Source organism: Delphinus delphis, chromosome 18, assembly GCF_949987515.2.
Source record: "Delphinus delphis chromosome 18, mDelDel1.2, whole genome shotgun sequence".
In the NCBI taxonomy this organism is placed as follows: domain Eukaryota; kingdom Metazoa; phylum Chordata; class Mammalia; order Artiodactyla; family Delphinidae; genus Delphinus; species Delphinus delphis.
The window spans coordinates 69,380,825-69,401,757 of record NC_082700.1 but is presented as its reverse complement, the minus strand read 5'-3'; the positions used below and the strand labels follow the sequence as shown (position 1 = coordinate 69,401,757).

General features: G+C 35.5%; 1 protein-coding gene across 2 annotated transcripts in view; it reads left to right on the top strand.

Moving 5' to 3' along the window:
- FGF14 (fibroblast growth factor 14) overlaps window positions 1–20,933 on the top strand; it is a 615,927-nt gene that overhangs the window by 445,335 nt on the left and 149,659 nt on the right. The gene's annotated exons all lie outside the window — the stretch shown is intronic.

Genomic DNA, 20,933 nt, shown 5'->3' with positions numbered 1-20,933 from the left:
GCTGAGAGCCAGTTCAGGAGATTTACTGGAAGGCTGCTTCGCGGGCAGCACGGGTCACTCTGAAGCCCTTGGGTCGCATCTTGGGATGAGGAGAGGGGCGCAGACGGCGGAGAACGAGTCCCCATTGGGGGTTTGGCAGACGTCCCTTCTACGTGGTAGTTTCGATTCAAGGACTCGCGAATTGCGTGAGGCCAAAGAAGCAGTTACTACATACGGGTGACTCTAATAGTTGCCTTACTATACATATTTTTTGAGACATAGCTAATGCCCAGCATGACCTTCTGTTGCTGCCTTTAAAATGCCAGGGTCTGAGAAGGCGACTCACTCCTGAGCTGGAGCCCAGCGCCTTTTGTTCCTTTCCGTTCCTCTCCACATCCAGTTGCTAGGGGTGGTTGTTTGGAGAGCATGTGGGGTGTTTTGTGGGAGAAATGGGGATTGCTTGCTTTTCATTACTAAGTGGGCCCGGCAGGAAACACTGAAGAATATATTTACGTTAATAGGAGTATATGTTTGCCCAGCACATTGTATTCCTGGTGCCCAGCTGTATTTATTTTAAGTTTCCTGTTGTTCCAAAGATGTGTGAGAGAAGCATATGCTGTACGTGTGTATCTATGTGAATGTGTGTATGTGTGTGTGTCCCCCACACAATTGCAGATTTACGACCGAAAGTTTCAATGCTTCTTTAAACAAAGACTAGAACTAATTTTTTTTTTAATCGCTCATTGTCACAGTTAGAAATTGGAGTTACTTGCTCTTAGAATCTAGCTTAGAAGGCAAACATCTGAGGAAAATCAGAATGGCATTTTTAAGGTAGATAAATTATATAGCTATAAAAGAAGGAATTTCATGATGAAGAGTTCGGGGACAATATTTTCAGACCAGTGTAGAAGCTATTAAGAAAAATGGACTTTAATTTTACACTTTAGCCTAGAGGATGATCCAGCAAACCTTGGTATTATAAGACCAACTCAACTGTTTTAAACATCGTTGACACATGGAGGGTCACATTATCATGACTTAACATATTTGCTTCTCCCCTAATTTCATCTGATTATCTTTTAGAACACAGTTTTCACCAGGTAGAGCTCCAGTGTTGCCATCTATTTGAAGTAAAGAAACATAGTTTCTTCTAGATAGGACTGTTTAATATAAATGATGATTAAAACTTAGTACATATTCTTTAAGTATAAACCAGTAGATTCTTTTATAAATATGAACAATAAATGTTCTGTGTCATATCGGGTGATGGAGGAGGGTTTGCTTTACACTTGTGAATTTTAAGATGGGGATGAATTTTAACTTTTTACCAGATAAAGAAAGGCATCTGAGCTCTCTGATAGTCTATTTCAACATTTGCAACCCTGACTGTTCTCTTGACATTCATGAGTTTGCAGTGATATATTTGAAGTCACTTCTGCTACCTTATTTTTGGTGGGAGAATGGAAAAGAAGATAAGCCAGAGGAAATCTCATCAAAACCTTTCCTTTTATCCTTCTCATATATCTTATATATCAAGAAATATATTCTTTAGTGAAGAAAAATATAGATATATCCCTTGAGTATCAGAAAGGAATTAATTATTAATTTAAACCAAAGAAATACTAAAACTATGTTATGTAAATCATATATGATATATAGTTACATGATTTTACAATATATTATTAAATATAACTATACATAATTATTTTATTATTTAATTAAATATTCTTTTAGGAAACATTTTTTAAGCATAAGCATATTTTCCTTTTCCTCCTATACTCACTCTTTGCCTAAGAACTGACCCTAGGAAATTTTAAAAGTCTGATTTGTTAATTTCAAGATATAACTTTTAGGTATGACAATTCCACATATCTTTGTATTTGAAAATTATTAATTTGACAAATAGTTATTGAATCTTTGTAATATGTCAGGTCCTGTTCCAGGTATTATATGTGGAGTGTTGAAAAGAACAGACGAATCTCCCTCCATCAAGGAGCTTACAGACATGGGGTAGAAAGTCACTGCATATGGCAAGGAACAAGTTAATATGAATTACAAAAGTCAAAGTCCCAAAAAATTACAAAGTCCCAAAGTCCCACATAGAGGGCTGAGGTAGAGAACCACGGGGGTGGGGGGGTGAGGGTGGGGAGGAAGAGGGACCTAATTAGATCAAGTAGGCAGGGTGGCCACACCAAGAGCTACAGGTTGAATGCTGACATCTGAGAAGGATGCAGAGGTTAGAAGAACAATGTGTGTGAAGCCCCTGAGGTGGGAATAACCTTAGCCTGTTGGGAGAAGCAAGGGAGGTGTAGAAACTTTAAGTACACTGTTATTTTATATCATGTCTATGTTGTCTGCAGTTTGCATTTTGACAAGGAAATACAAATATATTTGACATGTTTGCCAACAAAATAAGGAATAGCTCGATATTTTGTCTTTTGGGAAAGAGTAGTATACGTTTCTTAAATGTAGGGATTTTTTCTTTTTAATCCTCCTTTAAGTAGTAATTTAATATAAAGAGTATGACATATTTATTTATCCCTTTTGGTCAAACCTTACCCCCCAACTCTGACCACCTCCTACCCCCATAAAAGGATGGCTTTTGTATCTGTAAAGGAGAGAAATTTGCAAGATGGCTTAGTGGTCGTGGTGAGCATCACATTTTATCTTACCTTTCCAGATTCATCTTCCTCTACTCTTCCTCTAACTCCTTAGACTCCAAACATCATTCAAAGTTCAACTAGGGACTTCCCTGGCAGTCCAATAGTTAAGACTTTGCCTTCCAATGCAGGGGGTGCGGGTTCGATCCCTGGTGGGGGAGCTAAGATCCCACATGCCTCATAGCCAAAAAACCAGAACATAAAACAGAAGCAATATTGTAACAAATTCAACAAAGACTTTAAAAATGGTCCACATCAGAAAAAAATCTTTAAAATATAAAATAAAAGACTTGGTCTTTAAAAAACAAAACCAAAAACCCCCACAAAATTCAACCACATGGTTTCAAATCCCTGTGCTTTTGTTTGTGCTTCACTCCGTGCATAGATTCTTCTTTCTTCTCTCTTCACCTGTTGAAATTATCCCCATTTCTTGAAGCTTGAAAAAAAGTGCCAACTCCTCTGAGAAGTCTTCCCTCATTGCAGAGAAGTAAAAATAATTCTCCATTTTATACCTCATGATTGTTGTTTATGCCCAATAATAATTAATTTGCACACATATTCAGCAGATTGTAGTTGGGAGCAGCGTCTCTGTTTTCTGCACTCATAGGCCCTCAAATCTTGACAGAGTGTCTGCCATGCCCTGGGTACTTGTCACTGCCCTCAGATTGAAGTGAAATAAGGAATGTCAACATCTCCAAAGCTGAAAAAGTGTCTCTGAACCAAAGTGCTCTAACTAGCCCATTTTAGAAGTAAATATACTTTTCAAAATTTTATATCTTTTTTACTTTCCCTAAATATACACAATATAATCTATCCCTTTTTTCAGGGATTGGAATGTGACTACATATTTGTGAGTTACTCTCAAGAATGCAAGAATATAACCAACCTCACTCTAAGGCTTAATGTATGAAAACAGATACTTAGAATATCTGTTAATTTAGCTAAAGAAATAAGAAGGTACAAGGAAACCAAAAATTTGCAAACAGTTTTATTATTTGGAATCTCAACAAGAAAAAAAGAAAACTGAAATAGAACCTACGTGCAATGACGTATATGAACATTTTATCCTAAAAGTGTTGCATTTTTGTTATTAGCTTTTAAACCAAACAAGATCTTTCATTTTTATAGGATAATAACCTTTCAAAATCTTTGGTATAGCTAATGCAATTGTGTTTTGAAATCTGTTCTTTTTTTGGCTACTGTCATAGGAGCCATGGTATCATGTGTCATGTATGTTTACTCAATAGTTTTGTGGGTTTCTTACTGACACATTTACTTAAATTACAGATGTCGTAAGAAACAAGGACTGAAAAATGAGCTACGTAAAAATTGTTTTCAACTTACTCTTTTGTATAAAAGGCAGAAATATATATATATGCCTATATATATTTATTTTGTTCCTCTGTGATAATGAAACTCTCAGCTATCCTAATAAAAGAGAAGTGGTCTTCCTTCTTAACAAGGTACTATCTAAGGAAAGCCATGCTCACCCTCAGAAAATAATCAACAGCCAAGAGTTATCGAAAGTCCACCGTTCTTGTGCTACTGCTTCTGAGCCATCACCATTGAAAATGCAAAGACCGCCTGCTTATTTGGGCTCTTTAGGTCAAAATAAAACAAGAGAGTATTTTTCTCCCAAAAGATCATCTTCCTTTTCTTTTCAGAAGTGTATTTTTTTTTTTTACTTTTTTAGGGTGATGTCTGTGGGAGTCTTCCTATCTTTTGATAATACCTGTTGCTAACTTTTTGATAATCAGAGTTTTATTATTTGTTATGTTTATTAAGGCAAGACAAAATTATAGTTTTTCTAATCTGAACTGTCTCATTTTTTTAACAAGGGCTATTTTGTCAAATGTAGGGTTTCTAAGTAAGAGATATTATGGGCATATTACTGACTTGGTACATAAAACAATTTTAAAGATTTTTTTAAAAACATTGACCTTGCTTCCGTATATATTTTTTCTGTGGCTTAATTGTTATGATTTCAAACATTCTGCATTCGCTATAGGCTTCTGAAAAAGGATAATACCACTATGGTGCAATAAATTAAGTGGTGGATATGGAAAGTGTAAGAGAGCATAGTAGGTCAGGTAAGATGCAAGTAAGGTTAAGTAAGATGGTTTGCTTTGGGTTAAGTTAGATTCATTGATTGAGATGAGTTTACTTATATTGAGAAAATGGTCAGTACTATTAACTGGTGAAGAAATCCTTTGACATTTCTTTATATAAGATTTCGGAAGCAACAATTCCTCTCAAACCCCCCACTAGGTTACTGTTATCAGTTACAGATTTCACTTTATATTTCAAATTACTATAATTATTAGTACAACTCTTTTACATTTACCTCCCAAATTCTGTTTGTCTGTTAATAATTTTAGTCTATATAATGTTACTATAAGAAAATTATTTTAAAATAGACAGAAACCTCCGCTCTCTTCAATGTAAAATGATATCTTCTAAATTTTATTTACTAATTTTAAAATAATGGCAGAAATTGAAAGGGAAAGGTAGATGAAGTATTTTTCAATCTGATTTATCACTTAGTTCCAAAATCTAGGTTTCTTTCTAGGTAAACGGTATATTAATTCCTCTCCAAATGGTGAGAAATTTTAGCCACAAAGGGCTATCATATTTAGATAATACAAATTGTGTGTGATGTTTTAAATATTGTCATTTTGGCACTCAAGGGCTAAAAACAAGCAAAAAAAACCAAACGAAAACCAAAAACATAATGGTAAACTCAAGCATATAAGAGACCATTTTAGGGGGGTTGATGCAATTTAAAGTCAACTGCACTGTGTTGACATGAACAGAAAACTAATTTAGTAATTTTATCTATAATGATTCCAGCATTCATTTTAAGAAATTACTATAATTTAGTAGTTTTATCTAATAATGAATATATCACCATTCACTGTTTCCTGGGGGTGAAGGCTAGCAGTATGGTATGGTAGTAGGAATCTAGCCACCTTTTATAGAAACCATTTTATGATAGTTACCACTTTGTCATTCAGGAAAGAAAAGGTTATTTTCATAAAGCTGTATTGTGTGAAATATTTTTTGTGGAATATGTGTTTCACCCTGTGCTTTTATAGTTCTTTGGTATCAGGTTTAATAGGGACGCATATGGTATGATGATGGGGGACAGCCACTTAAAAGTCAGTGTCTCACCAGCGCCTGGCATATAGATAACACTCCACAGCATTTACTGAATGAATGAAAAATCCTGTATTTCTCAGGATTTACAAGTTACAGCATAGAGTGGCAGTTGAGATCAGTGTGCACATGGCAACGGCTATAATTGACTCAGGCACTGTGCTCTTGAGTTCTGTTTCATCCTCACAACAAGCTTATGTAGTAGGTACGCTACATTATGCATTAATTGATGATACACTAAAATATTACCCATCTATCCATTTTATAAATAAGGTATCTAAAAACCAAAGAAAAGAATGAGTAAATTGTCCAAGTTTACATAACATTAAAGAGTGGAGCTGGTTTTAAAAGCCAGGTTCCAGGCTGACTCCAGGGTCCCTACTCTTAACCAGTGCCAATTCTCAATTGCCACATGTTTTATTTCGTTACTTCAATTAGTTGAGATTCATCACCATTTCATAGCAAAGGAAACTAATACTCAAAAAATTTGAGTTTTGCCAAAAGATTTACACGTAGCGAGTGATAAAACCGGAATTCAAGAGCAAATTGGTCCTTCAGTCCTCTATTCTTCTCACTACTTTACACTCTCAGTTCTTCATGACATCAACATTAATGGAAGACACATTATTTCAAGGCACATAGTAGATGCTCACCATATATATCTGTTGATTGGATTCATGTAATAATGTGTTATTTACTCTTTAAAATTGAGGGTGTAGGAAAGTTTGCCTGGAATTAGAGACTTATTCGTGGGATTTGGGGAAAGAGACAGGAAATAAATAAATGCTGTATTTTACCAAGCCATTTTTGACATAGGAATGTAGCTTTGGTTTTCCAACAAGTGTTTGGAAGTGACACGTTTGATGTTATCTTCCTAATGAATTGCAGCATTGACCTGAAATTCTGAAAAGGATTAATTTGGAGGGCTTTCATGAGCGTGTAGTGACTTCCATGATAGGTCTTCCATTAATTTTTCATTAATTTTCTTAGATTATATATTTTCAACATTTCTTATTTCTGTTAGGAAGCCTTGTTGTTACGTTCCTTATTGGCTTTATTGTACATGATAAACTGAAGCAAACCAACAAGGTTATGGAGTCACAAATCAATCATAAAAATTATAGATGGCTAGAAATCTAGATAATATATGTTTTATGCTGCTTTTGAGTTAACACATTGGTTCACAGTCCTTTTCCAATGAATTCTTAGATCTTATTCTTAATACCAATACCAGAAAAATGTAATGTAGTCAAGGCTAAGTTGTTTTTAAATTGTATTATGTACTTTATAGAGATTGCACATGGATGAATGTTTATTTCTGGGGCAGGCTTACAAATCTAGTTATGTGTTATTTAGATATTTTATTGGCTTATCTGACTCTTCTTTTCTTCTTACTTTGCTTACGTGGTAAAACTAACTGGTTAATCCAACTGCCCACCTACTTTGTGCCTCCACCTACACAGCTGATTTTGCCTGAAGAAAAACACACACATGCATGAATTGGTTCTACTTTAAATCCATAGTCAGTAACATCAAGTGGGCCCTTGGTACATTTTTTAAAAATCTCTTTCCGCTTAAATAGATTATATTTCTTATCTTATTTCTCTTCAGACATCTATACCTCCTCCCCCATCCCCACTGTCAACTATGTTCTTCTATTTTTCTGAGAAAACAGAAATTATCAGAAATAAATTTCCATATACTCCACAACTGCTTTTACAAACGTATCTGCAGATCTATCCACTTTCCCCTTTTCCCTACTGAACTTGGGAATGAACTCTTAGTGCTCCTATTTAAGGTCAAGACCTCTACAAATTGAGGAACAGATCGTTTCCCCTACTCAGGGACATCAATCCAATATTTCCCTTTCTCTTCTGCATCATATAATTTCTATATCATGCTGTATTATTCTCATCAGCATATAAATCTGCCGTAATATAGCTCATCTTAAAAGTTAATCTCCTCTTGATTATGCATTCCTCTCTTGTTATTAAACCAATTATCTTTTATTGGCAAAACTTCTTGAAAAAGAAATCTCCAGTTTCCCTCCTCCCACTCTGTCTTGAACCCTTTCTAATCAGGTTTCTGTCCCCACCAATAAGCTGCTCTTGTCAAGGTCACCAAGGACCTGCAAGTGGTCAAATCCAAGGGTTTCCTCTCAGTCCTTATCCTACTGGTACAGCATTTGGAATTCAACTGACACAATAAATTTGTATTTTTCACTATAATGTGGGTAAAGTTAGCATCAAAATACTTTTAACATGCCATTTACACCACTAAAGCCATTCATGTGATCTTTTCATAGTTATGGCATATTTGGATTTCTAAATATGTTAATGGGTTAACTATTGCCATCATGCCCCGTGATGGCCTGCCAGACACTGTAGGTACTCAGTTGGTCCTCAGGTACCACTAGAAGGCAATGGTGTTTTCTTACTTGGGAGAAGATCCTTTTCATCACATGCATTTGTATTGGGCCTGAGTGACTTGCCTCTACAAAATATAGAGAAGAATTTGAATGGTCTTTCTAAGAGTTAGTTAGTTTTAAAAATTTTTGTCTTTATTGTCAAATATAGGTTTGTGACTAGGTAATCACTCTTTTTTCAAACTCTTTCATTGCTATCATAGTCAATAATAATTGGCAAACTAAAATCACTCAACATCACTCAAATTCAAGCACTGTACAGAAAGGAACAGTCCTAAATGTAAGAGAGCTATTTAACAAAATTTATTTTCTGTATGTGGAATGTTTTCACTGATAATATTTGATTTCAAGTAATGCTAATATGTTCCCTTATGTATCTCTCTATTAAAAATAGATACATAATTATTAGCTCTGGTGACAAAGTTAAGGTAACTTTTTACATTTGCATTTTTGAATTTTTAAAATATCCTGTTAGAGTGACAGAGGACATCTAAGGTATGGGAAATAGTGAAGTTTTGGCAATTAGAGTTTAGGAATAATTTTATAGACAGAGTTCTATTATCTCTTCTTGGTAGTTTCTCCAGGGGGATATGTAACTACTGGGTTCAGTGGCTACATCATGAATATGTTATCTTTTCACAGGGAAATCTTGAATGTTTGATGGACAATTGTTTTCTCCAGAATCTAACAATTCTCTCCATTTTGAAAGGGTCTTGAAAATAGTCAGAATCTCATTGCCTGATGTCTTTTTATTCTACCACATGCCTCATTGTAGCTCTTTAAATTTCTGTAAATAATTCCTGCCTAGCCTGAGTTACATTATGCCCTTTAAATATTTGTTCACGGCTTTTTATCCTCCTTACCATTTGGCCAGCTTACAATTGTTTAACTCTATTAATGTTTCTGCATAAGTAAATGCCACCAGCACCTTAATCATTTCTGTGGCTTCGATTGTTCAATAATTACCTCATCCTTATTCCAGCAAATGAGGTCACTGCTGTTTTCATGCTGAGGCCAACCTTGCTGTAGGGAGGACTGAACACATCTGCCGTAGAGAAGACCTTCTCTCTGGGGGTGGGGTTGGACTTGAATGGAGGGATGCAGAGATTGGACAAATCTATGCAATACAGAAGGATCTGTCTTGGCTTCATGCCTGACACATTAAAGGACACCGTAGGGAAAGTAATCAAACATCTTCACTGAACCTGCTAGGATGAGAGGTGTTGTATATCTTATCTCTTACTTCTTCCAATCGCAGGAAATAGGGAGCATTATTTTTATTGTCAGGGATGAGAGAAAGTGAAGTAATTTTGCCACAGACTTGTACTTGGCAGAAGTAGTATTTGAATGCTGATCTGACTGATACAGGGTGAACATTTTTAGAACGAACTCAGTGGATCTTAAATAATAATAGAATTCAGCATTATATTCCAGTATCTTTCTGGATCCATCCCTGGGATGGGCTAGACTGTCAACCACAGTGTTTGCCCCTATTCATTCTTACCGGTTTTATGTGTTCTGTCCTGGGTGCTCCAGCAGCCGCTGTGACCAGCGACGTTCCACACAGGATAACGCCCTCACTCAGAAGTGTGTCCCCAGCTCTGTCTCCACTTTTCCATTTCTCTCCAATGCTTGGGACAACGGGCGCTAAGCTGTAATGGGTTCATTTCATAATCTCTGAGACTTTCCTTTTGGAGTAAGCTATCCCAGATGGTGTGGCAATGATGAAGTTTTCCTGTAAGGTTTGGAGTATTTTATGTATGTCAGACTTTTATATTTTTCATCCCAAGGCCTTTGCATTTTGGAAAGTTGTAAAAGTAATAAAAGTTGCTGAAGTGTCAAGAATATGCAGTTAATAAGCACAGGTTTCCTCTTCCCCTGCTATTGCTGCTGAGCTGATGCAATTTTTATCATTAGAAATGTCCCTGGTATCCAGATATTCCCATGACTGTCATCATTTTACTGTCTGGATGGTTCATTGTTGTAGGGTCAAGTGAAACTGAGACTTATTGTACAAGAATAAGCACTTTTTGGCAACATCTACACTAACATCTCAGACCAGAGGTAAACTTTTCATATCTGCATGGGTTTTTCTTTTGCCCTGAGATAGTAGCAGCCAGGGATTATTTCAACAATCTCCCTCAATTCATGAATTATAAATATTCCTATTTGTTCACTTTTTCAAAAGGAAACACAGCACCTTGCAATATGTCATCATAGTTGGCTGGCATCGTACCATTGTGACTTTTTTTCTTTTACCCCCTACACAATGCCCTTTGTTGTCTTCTGAGGTAGGCCCATAGATTTTTTTCTTAAAAAGTGAACGCAAGGAAATCCCCCAGATCTCCCCTGCACTGCCTCTCTCATTCACTCCCATCACTATTTTTACCACCACCAGTATACAGCCCCAAGCTCCTCGCATCACACCCCTCTCCATGGTGTGGTCAGTAATGGGGAGAGTGTGGTGGACTCAGACACTGGGGCCTCGGAGCCTCACTCTGCCTCTTTCTGGCTGAGCAAACTCTACTGATATGCAGAGACCTCTATGCAAGGAGCAGGCCAGGCAAGGTGATTTGGAAGAATACCTTTTTTGAAAAATTTTTGTTGGAGTAGAGTTGGTTTACAATGTTGGGTTAGTTTCAGGTGTCTAACAAAGTGAATCAGTTATGCATATACATGTATCCACTCTTTTTTTTTTTTTAGATTCTTTTCCCATATAGGTCATTACAGAGTATTGAGTAGAGTTCCCCGTGCTATACAGCAGGTTCTTATTAGTTAATCTATTTTATATGTAGTAGTGTGTATATGTCAATCCCAATCCCCCAATTTATCCCTCCCCCACTTTCCCCCTGGTAACCATAAGTCTGTTTTCTATATCTGTGACTCTACTTCTGTTTTGTAAATAAGGTCATTTGTACCCTTTTTTTTAGATTCCACATATAAGCGATACCGTATATTTGTCTTTCTGTGTCTGACTTATTTCACTCAGTATGACAATCTCTAGGTCCATCCATGTTGCTGCAAATGGCATTCATTATTTCACTCTTTTTATGGCTGAGTAATATTCCATTGTATATATGTATCACATCTTCTTTATCCATTCCTCTGATGGACATTTAGGTTGCTTCCATGTCCTGGCTATTGTAAATAGTGCTGCACTGACCATTGCGGTACATGAATACCTTTTTTTTAAATTAAAAAAAAATTACGTATACATGTATCTATTCTTTTCCAAATTCTTTTCCCATTTAGGTTATTACAGAATATTGAGCAGAGTTCCCTGTGCTATACAGTAAGTCCTTGTTGGTTATCTATTTTAAATATAGCAGTGTGTACCTGTCAATCCCAAACTCCCAATAGTAGGCCTTAGAAAATCAAGACAGAGCTATGTTCCTTTGCCACAGGGATTATATTTATATTAAAAGGCCATCTACAGAGCAGAATTGTCCTCTCAATGGTCTGTTCTCAGTGTCTGTCTTCCTGCCCCAGAATCCCAGCCCCTCACACTTCCCCACCCCATGTGCTTTCTCAATTGCTTTGGCCCCGTGTTTCCTGTTGGCTGTTCACTAAATATAGCCTGAAGATAATTGGTTAATTATCCGTGTATCTTATATTTATTTTGCCTCTTATAATCCAAACATTTACAACCTTATCTGTTGTTCAGGTTTGAGACAGTTGCAGCTACGCCACCTCCCTTCCTCCTTTTTTCTCTTTCTCTTTTTGTTTGATTGTGAGAGAAAGAGAGAGAAAATATGTTGTGTGTATGTGTGTGTCTGTGTGTAAATAAAAGATTAACGCGAAGCATGCTATGTGATGCAGATATCATGTGAGGCATAAAAACAAAGTAAGTACTAAGTATGTTCAATTCTAAATTTATATATATATACACACACATACACTTAAAATTGACGTGCTCACACTTGTGACTATTAAGACAGAAAATTTAAAAGAAGCCTATGCAGGTCCCTACTAAAAGTCAGCTTAATGCCTCCCAGTACTTCTAGAACTCAATTTTTTCAGACATCTTTTTCTGTTTTTCCTTAACAAACCTCATTATATTTTTCTGAGGTTGACATTTGCCCAGAATTTTTTTGTTTAATTTAGAGCTTTGATAGATAAAACCCAGTCACACTAGGTACTAAGCCAAAACCCATTTGAGAAGAATGAAGTTTCAATGAGGAAATATGGAAACAATGACAAGCTTGGAAGAAAAAAGGTGTAACTAAAGTAAATTCACACACACACACCCCACAACCATGATCTGCAACTTAAATATTGAACACGTTCATCCAGAGCAGCATACCATGTCCCTAAATAGCAACTAGAACTCTTTACAGAGGATGAGAAAGAAAAGGCAAACAGAAAACTGGAAAAAGTAATCTACATGGTAGCATTGGATGGACTAGAGAAAATAAGGCCATTGGATGGTAACCACTTGAAACTGATCGCAGCAGCAAGCTTTCTTTGGAGGAGAGGGAGAAACACTAAATCAGTGAAGTTCTCAATTTTAAGAAGTTGAATTAGTCAAACATAGGACTAAAGCTATTGGATTTGTATCAAAAGTGCTGGTTTTGAAAGTAGGTTAGACTAATGCGTTTCTGATTAGCAATCAGCCGGTGAAACTTCAAGATTCTCAAAAACCATGACAGAGTGGAAGAGAAAAAAAACATTCTTTGGTAAAAATCTCAGTAAATAGTAATTTTCCTAGTGAAGAAAATAACTATAAGTCAAGAAGATTCCTTTGTTCTTCAGGGAGCTGGTTATTCTGTGGTTATTGGCACTTGGATCCAAGGTGATTCCATTTAAAGAGTGCATTCTACATGAGTGGTTTGATTAAACATACTGGTTTAATAGCTGCTGTATCAATATTGGCTGCAAGCATCTTGTTTCATGCATATCCTACTATTGGATTTCAAGTTGCAGCTAAGAAACTACATAATAAAAAACGGAATTTGTAATACTTGTCTGTTGGGTTTATTCTTAAGAAATATATGAACCCTATTAATTCAAATACATCTGTACACCATAAAGAAAGCCTTAAATTTAAACAATTACCATCAGGAAGCTAAAAATGAGGACAGAACAGAAAGAAGAGATAATATAAAGAGAGTGAGAGAGAGAGAGAAAGCCCTCTAAATGTAGAAGGTTCAGTCAGCAAGCAGAACCCTTAAGGTTGAGACTTTGTACTATCTTACAGGTATTCTGCTGGCACAGTGGCTATAAGTGTCTGGCTCTCTTTAAGCATTTGTTGCCTTGGGTAATTTAAGGGTGTTGCTAAACTGATAAACCTGAGATACTCCTATTGTTGCAAGTATAATAAATATAAGGCAACCAATATCTTAGCTCATCAAACTTTACCATTATCTACATTGAAACTCATAAACACTCTTCAAAGTAGACAACATCATGCCTAATTTTAAGCGAAACAATGGAAACTTACAGATATTAGTAATTTTTCCTGGGTGATATAGTCTATACTATAGGAGTAGTAGGATTGAAACCCTGTATTTTTGGATTTCTACTGTGAGGGCTGCTCCTTTATCATACAGCTGCCTTCTCCCCTGAAGTTTCTTCATAATGAATAAGAAAAATGTACAGAGAACCTTCTTTGCAACTAGGGAACAATTGCAAGTTTTGAGAACATTCTTCCTAACCAGGGTTGGAAGTTACCCATTGGGAAGTCGGAGGGAGATGCTAAGAATTATGGCTTTAGTTCATCTTCTCCCATTTCTTCTTTCTCTTACATGCTTCTATTTAATTATGGGCAATTCCACTCCACTTTTTTTTCCAGACAGATTTTCTTCACTTTTATTGCTTCATGAATTTTGCAAGACTGTAAAATCCAGGAGACAATCCAACAGAATGAGTGTTCTTCCCCAACTTTTGGGGAACACCATGATTCTTCTTTTTGTCCATCTTAAGCTTTTGTTTTTCAAAAACACATTTGTTTTTCTACTGATTAGAAAATCCTCTCCGTATTTCTCATATAATACTACAGAAGAAGGCATTAAAAATCCCTAGAGTGAAACACTTCCAAAGGCTTATTTAATGACCTTTAGATTGAAGATGATATGTATGTCATCTAATTCAATTCATAAATTTTATAGCAGTTTTTACGTTCAAAATGGTATCTCAATTTTAAAATAAGTTTTTTTTTAACATCTTTATTGGAGTATAATTGCTTTACAATGGTGTGTTAGTTTCTGCTTTATAACAAAGTGAATCAGTTATACATATACATATGTCCTCATATCTCTTCCCTCTTGCATCTCCCTCCCTAAAATAAGTATTTTATTGAAGTATAACATGCACATTGAAAAGTGCACAAATCACATGCAACTTAATGAATTTTCACAAAGTGAATACTCTTGTGTAAAGATCACTTGGATCAAGAAAAAAGCAATGCTCCAGAAATCCCATCCATACGCCTTCCCAATCAGTAAACCCTAAATATAGGCAGTATCTTGACTTCTGACACAATATATTAGTTTTCACTGTTTCAAAACTTTATAAAAATATACAGCATGTGCTTTTTGTGTCTGCCTTCTTTTACTCCAAATTACGTTTGAAAATTTATTAATATTATCTCTGGGAGTCATTTATAACATCGGTAACAATGTCTCCCTTTATCCTGTTATTGATAATTTGTGTCTTTTTTCTCAAATACATACGACTTGTACATACAAAATACCCATTTTGTTGACATGTATTATATTTTATTAGTCTTTTTTAAAAAAGACACGTAGGGATTAGTTGATATTTTCTATTGTATCTTTTTTGTTTCATTAACTTCTGTTCTTAACCTTATTTCCTTCTATTTTCTATAGATTAAATTTGCTGTTTTAACTTCTTGAGAGTATAAATTATAAGTTCATTAAGGCTTTAAGGTATTTAAACATACATATAAGATTATAAATTTGTCTGTAAACATGGACCTGTAAGCATTTACCTTTAGCTGTATTGCACAAGTTGTGCTGTGTTATATTTTAATTTTCCTTTTAGTAAAATATTTTCTAATTCCCATTGTGATTTCTTCTTTTACTCATGATTATTTAGAAGTGCTTGTTTAATTTTCAAACATTTAGGGATTGTCTAGTTTTTTATAAAAGCGAATCACTAAATTTCTAGGTTAAAGCCACTGTAATCAGAGAACAAATGAAATACACAGATTGAAAACAAAATGTTTATATTTTTTCAGGTGACAAGTAGAACGTTTTCTTTGTATCAGTTATGTCATTTGGTTAATTATGTAGTTCAAAGTTTTTCTTTTAACAATTGATTTTTTTCTCCACTTTTGTCAGTTACAGAGGCAACTATATTAAAAATCTCCCATATGATTGTAGATTTTTCTGTGTTTCCTCTAGACCTGTCAGTTTTTGCCTTTTTTCTTTATAGGTTAATATAAAATTATTATATCTTACTGATAGATATACCATTTTATTATAACATCTTGTTTTTTTGCTTTAATGTTTATTTTGTTTGCTATTAGCATAACTACACTAGCTTTCTTTGGTTTAATATTTGCATGGTGATTATTTTTCATACTTTTAGCTTTTCTATATACTTAATCTTGATATCTTATAAACGTAAGTTTATTTTGTTTTACTTTAGTTTTTGTTTTAAATACACTCAGTCTCTGACTTTTAATGGGAATATTCAGTATATTTACATTTAATGAAATTGCTGATACAGTTGAGTTTAATTACACCATCTTAACATTTGCTTTTTTACAAATATTTATTTATTTTGGTTGTGCCAGGTCTTAGTGGCAGCAGGGGGGCTCCTTAGTTGCGGCTCCAGGATTCCTTAGTTTTGGCTCCCTAGTTGTAGAACACAGGCTCTTTAGTTGAGGCACACAGGCTCTTTAGTTGCAGCATGTGAACTCTTAGTTGTGGCACGCATGGGATCTAGTTCCCTGACCAGGGATCGAACCCAGGCCCCCTGCATTGGGAGTGCAGAGTCTTATCCACTGTGCCACCAGGGAAGTCCCATCATTTGTTTTCTCTTTGTCCAACCTATTCTATATTCTTTTTGTTGTTGTTTTCTTGTATTCTTTTAATGTGTCAGGAATATTTTCTATTCTGTTTTCCACCATTATTAGCCTGAGGTTTATATATCCATTATAAATATTTTAGTGATTGCCCTGGATATTATCACATTTAATATTGACTTAATAGAGTCGAACATAAATTTGAATCATTCCACTTTTAATAAAATATTAGAATCTTATTATACTTTACCACTTAATCTCTCTAGCTTTTTCTTTCCTATTGACATGCTTTTATTTCTATGTATATGTAAAACTCATAAGAAATTATTTTTATTGTTTAATGCACTCAATATTTATTTAGATAACTGTGTTTTTCATTGCTCTTTATTCCTTCCTACATTCTTGTGTTTCCACCTGCGATTTTTTTCCTTTTGCCTAAACATCTTTTTTAGTAGTAGTAGTAGTAGTAGTAGTAGTAGTAGTATTTTAACGTTGTCTATTGGCTATGAATTCTGTCAGTTTTGTTTGTGTGCAAATTTATCTATTTTGTCTTTATTTTTGAATAGTATTTTTACTGGTCATAGAATTCCAGATTGGAAGTTATTTTCTGTCATCACTTTAATGATATCATTCTATTGTCTTCTGGCTTCCATTATTTCCTCTTGAAAATTCAGCTGTCATCTAATTGTCACTCATTAAAAGGGAATATGCATTCGTTTTTCTCTGGCTATTTTAAAAAAGATTTTTATCTTATCCTTTATTTCAGCAAGTTTATCGCAAGGTGCCTACGTATAGTTTTATCTGTATTTCTCTTGCATGAGGTTTGCAGCACATTCTGAGCCTGAGGTATAAGGTTTTATGTCAGCTTCAGAATTTTTTAAAATTATATTCAAATATTACCATTGTCTCACTTCCATCTTTCTAGGACTTCAATTACATTTATGTTAGTCATTTTCATGATGTCTCACACGTTCTTACTCCCTTTTCCAGATTTTGTACACTTTTATGCTCTGTGCTTTAGCTTGCAAATTTTCCAGTTACTTAATCCTGTCTTCTTTTGCTGTTAGACAAAAATCTATTGATTTTCTTTCCATTATTGTATATATTTTTCAATTTTAGGAATTTCATTTGATTTTTTCAGCTCTCTGGTTAGATTGTCATCATTTCTTCTCTTTTCTTCAACATATCAATCACAGTTATTTTAAAGTCTGTGTCTGTTAACTCTAATATCTGGAACACCTAAGAATCTGTTTTTATTTTCTGTTTCTCTCTTGGATCTTGTTGTATTTTCTTTTGTAATTTGGCAATTTTTACTGAATTTTGAACATTTTGGGTAGAAAACCATAGAGGCTGTCTATGATTTTATCTTCTTTGGAAAGCATATTTTTTTCTTTTTGCAGGTAATTAGAGTAGGGGCAGAAAACCCCAATTTATTCTAGTATGAAATATATTTGAAGTTGATTTTCAAGTGTGTGTTTGTGGGTTTCTGTATGTGTGTGTGTTAGCTTGTCTATTTCTAGATTATATTTTGGCAAAGATTTATAGGGGTTCCAACCGAAAGCCTGGACGTTTACCAAGGCTACTACTCATTGGCAAGCCCTGAGCTCCAATTTTTGTCTCCTTAGCATTGTGGACTGCCAAAAGCCCTGCTCTGATTTTCAGCCTTCTTCCTTCCTCTGCTTCTGAAGCAGTAAATTCCAAGAGAACAATTGAAGCACAATACCATGCTTGGCTCCATGTTTCCTTTTGGGATGTTGGCCCCTCAAGTCCTGGTTGCCTGAGAAGCTCTCCAGGGCCTTCAGCCAAATTTCTTTCTTTTCTTTTCTTTACTTTTTAGAAGTATCTAGCTTTCACATATGATGAGAGAGTTGGTTTTGTACTGGTGAGTTGGTCATAACTAGCAGTGAAATTGGTTTCCTAATTTTAAATCCTAACTCTCAGAGAAACTGGCAGTTCAGAAATACTATTTCACTTTTTGGTCCCCGTTTCCTGAATATAGAAAGAATATCACTATCTTGACAAAAATTAACAGAGTTGTTGAGGTACATAGGTATGATCAACAATTCAGTTACAGATTTTCTTCTAAGTCATCTCGTTGTGTTGGAAGAAAATTCTTGACCAGCTTTTTATTTTATTTCCTCTTTTGCAACATTATCTACTGACTAAATTCATTTTCAGTTCTAATTTCTAATAAAATCTGGAGCAATGGTGGATTGTTTTTGTCAATAATTGTTTCTGGATATAAACCTTTTGTATATTATTTGTGTCACGCTGTTATACTGCTTGTAGTGCCAGCTTTAAGTATTTTAAGGCTTTAGTGTTCTCCTGTAAAAATGGGTTTTTTTTTTCAGTTTCCAAATTCATTTCCTGGCAGTTGCTAACAGCAACAAAGTTGTAGATCATCAAACCAGCTTCCAGAATGTTAAAAGTTTGTGGGCTTGCAAAGAATAACATAAAGATTTGTATGTGTTCTAATTTTGGCTTTGTCCTTAAAGTTTGCAAGAGAGATGAAATGGCAGATCCCATGCTCCCAGCTACTATAACTCTGGGAAACAGTTTTATTTGTGTTCACAAACACCTTTGAAAGGCTGGAGTACACTTGACAAGAATATCCTTGCTTGAATCCTATGGTACGCTTTGATGCTGGTACTAGCTTATGCCCCACCCTGAACTGCCTTGGTCTTGCAGAGCTCTTTCAGATTAGAGAAGTGTATTTTTGAATAAATAACTCGGTCGCTCCATGCTTCAGTACCTTTATTTGTGAAGTAAGTTAATATAATTATACCAATTTTGCTTGTCTCAAAAGTAAGACTCAAATGAGATCATGCACGTGAAGGTGCTTTGTAAATTGCCAAACTCTATATACGTACAGTGAGGGGCAAACCCAGGGCCTGAGTAAAATCATTCAGTACCTCTGTTGATCAGGGCACTCCTCTTCTGCATGCATAACAACACATCTCCTAGCACATTATGTTTCTAGTTTCATTCCCAGGAATATTAACATAAATCAGTTTGGAAATCTAGGCTGGGAGGAAAAGGTAAAGATTATTGGTTACTTACCTTCACATTTCTTATCTTTATTTGGGCTATAGTGTATTTTCCTATGTCTTTCCTAGAAGGAATTTTTTTAAAAACTCATCCAGTTCATTAATCTTATTGTATAGATAAGGTAACCCACAAATATAAAGCCCAAATATGTAAATTTTCCTATGATGGGCTCATGGTTAGTCATTGTCAGAGCCAGATTAGAAATGATTATCTTAATTTGTTTTGTTGATGTACTATGAGTATAACATAGCATTGCACCATTTCAGATAAAACATACACACAGATACACACATGTCTGCCTGTGTGCACACATGTACGTACAGGGAAAAAAAAAACTTTTCGGGCTTCCCTGGTGGCACAGTGGTTGAGAGTCCGCCTGCCGATGCAGGGGACACGGGTTCGTGCCCCGGTCCGGGAAGATCCCACATGCCGTGGAGCGGCTAGGCCTGTGAGCCATGGCCGCTGAGCCTGCGCGTCCGGAGCCTGTGCTCCGCAACGGGAGAGGCCACAACAGTGAGAGGCCGGTGTACAGAAAAAAAAACAAAGCTTTTCTCAGGCTGTGCTGAAAGATCTAACTTCATTTCATATCTCTTCCTTCATTACAAAGTGGATTTCCTTTCCATTCAGATACCCTGCTGTTCAGGCAATAGTTCTTCCTGTTGGAATCTTTTGCTGACTCTCAGCTGGCATATTTTTCTCCATCGTGGAGTCACACTGTGTTAAGATCTGATTATTAGAGCCCAAAGTCTATGAAAAGGATCCATAAACCTATTGAAGAGCAGTGTGGTGGCTGGAGAGTGATGCTAGATGTGCAGAAGTGAAAGGGTACAGGAGGGTGAAAATGGAGAAGAAAGCTCTGGAAAGTAGTCAAGTACAGAAAGAAAAGGCACAACACCTTAGTGTGTGTGTCAGAGCTTTACATTTTGTACTCCGGGATGTGGGGAGGATTGATTTGAAAATAAAAGACAAAATATTTAGATGAGACTTGGTAACATGAACACAAAATGATAATGCTCAGGGACCATCATTGTTCTGCCTCAATGGTAGACAAAATGTTTTCTGCTAGCCAGCATACTTTGCAAAGGGGTACGGATACTCTTGGGGAACAGAGCAATATATGGGGGTGTGGGAGCCCATAGCTATATCTTTGTGCAACATCAGTTTTAGTTATAATTTAAATATTTTATATCAAGCAAAAACAGATTATTGAGTAGAATACAAATTTCAAATTTTTGAGTAGAATACATGATTCCAAAGAAACTCCTGCTTACTGGGTGCTATTTGAGGCTACTTCCCACAGACTCACCAGTAAATATGACAACTTATTTTGCTCTGCTCTTAAAAGTACTTAAGTAAAAATGTTTGAGAATCATTGGAACATTTGTGTTGTTGAATATCTAGGCACCCTATATAGTTCTCACAAATCCTTCCTTTCACTCTCTGACCTTCTGAATAACAAATGTCAGATGTTGCCCTTTCTAATTCCTAGTGTGAAGTATAGATGGTTGATTCTTTGCAAATTGATGCATTCTTTTCTTCTACATTTTAATTTGCTAAAGTTACTTCTCTTGGAAAGCTGTGTTTGTATGTCATGGCCCTTCTAATGAGAGTAATTAATTTTCATCTGGCTTTAAAATGTTTCACAAATTTGCCTAACATGAAAGAATATCTTATA